Genomic DNA, 1,580 nt, shown 5'->3' on the forward strand with positions numbered 1-1,580 from the left:
TTTCCTCACAAAAAGAAAGGAATCTACTAAAAATGCATTCATGCTCGTGCATGCATTATATAAATATTTAATGTGTTAACTGCTTTGTACTCTTCTCTAAACTGACCAATAGCATTTGCATATCTATGTTAATCCCATAGACTGAATATATAATATCTAATGGCAGAATGCTGGGAACCTTTTGCACACGGCTTACTGTCAAATATTTTTGACCAGGTGACCTCAAATATCTGTATCTTAAGGAAAGTTGTTATCTATGGTTGAATTTCAAAGTTATTTGACACTGAAGTCTCTCTTCCCATAATTTGAATCTGATTGGTGATAAAAGCATCTAATAAATACAAAATGATAGGTAAGACATCAATATTAATCCAGGAGAGAAGGGCGTACTTTGGGGACTGGGGAGATGGTGCAGTAGAATAAGTTCCTGCCTAGCAAGAGCAAGGGCCTGAGTTCAATCCCTGGTTCTGAAACTTAAATGGGTTTCTCAGAGAGCACAGAACTTTCTATATAGAACTCGTATGTATGATCTCTAAATCTAAGCTTGTGCAATGATGCACATTGCTTAATAAAAAATTCAGTAAGATAATTACACATATTTTTAGTAAGTTCTCTGTCATTTTATGTAACTACTCATTCTCTCCCTATTTAATATGGATGCAGTATTTCAACCAAATTAAAAGAATCTAAAGATAACAATATAAAAATGTCCTGTGAACTTTTTAAAATAAACACATTACATGATTAAAGACCGGATTGTCTGTACATTATCAAATAACAACCCAAATAAAAATATGCTTCCAGACATGTACAGATGGCTGTTTTATAATCACTGAAACTTAAGAAATGATGAAATATGGCTGGCCTTTAGGTTTCCTGGATGAAGTCTATTACAGAATGATTTAGCATCTGAAGATCCAGAGGATGTATAACAAGTGTTATCACCAAAATAATGTTGGATAAAGTCTTCAGCCGACCAGAAGTGGGAAAGCAGCCTGGGGCCTTGGGAACCTTCTGTCTGGCCTGTGGCACCGTTAGCCTCCACAGCATCTAGTCTGCTCAGAAACCTTATTTCCATTTTCCTTGGGGTCCATATGTTTCTGCAGACCTTTCCTCGCAAAGGTGACTTCTTTCCCACATTTTGCTATTTTATGCTTTTTAAGCATGTGGATTTTAAAAAATGCTTTTGGTTTTGTTGAAGTGACATTTCAGTAGTTAAGACAAACAAAACTTCTAACATAAGGGTAGTGATTAAAAGAGTTGGATGGCATCTTCAATGTACACACAACATCATAAAGAACAGCACAGACTGTGTTCCCTGTATTCTGACACTGGCACCTATGCTTCTGGTGCCATGCTTGTTTAAAGCGATAGATTAATCATCTGTCGCTTCCTTCCTCCTAAAATGTACTCAAGTTCATTTTATTTAATTATTGAAGGTTTTAAAAGACATAAAATGTTTCAAAAACTGCATATATCTGGTAATATGAATAACTGGCTGGAAGACAACACTATGTATTACAACAAATACTGTGAAATTCATATTACTTTGTTAAGTGAAATTCTGAATCACTTGTAAA

The sequence above is a fragment of the Octodon degus genome, unplaced genomic scaffold (assembly GCF_000260255.1).
Source record: "Octodon degus isolate 3935 unplaced genomic scaffold, OctDeg1.0 scaffold00168, whole genome shotgun sequence".
Classification (NCBI taxonomy): domain Eukaryota; kingdom Metazoa; phylum Chordata; class Mammalia; order Rodentia; family Octodontidae; genus Octodon; species Octodon degus.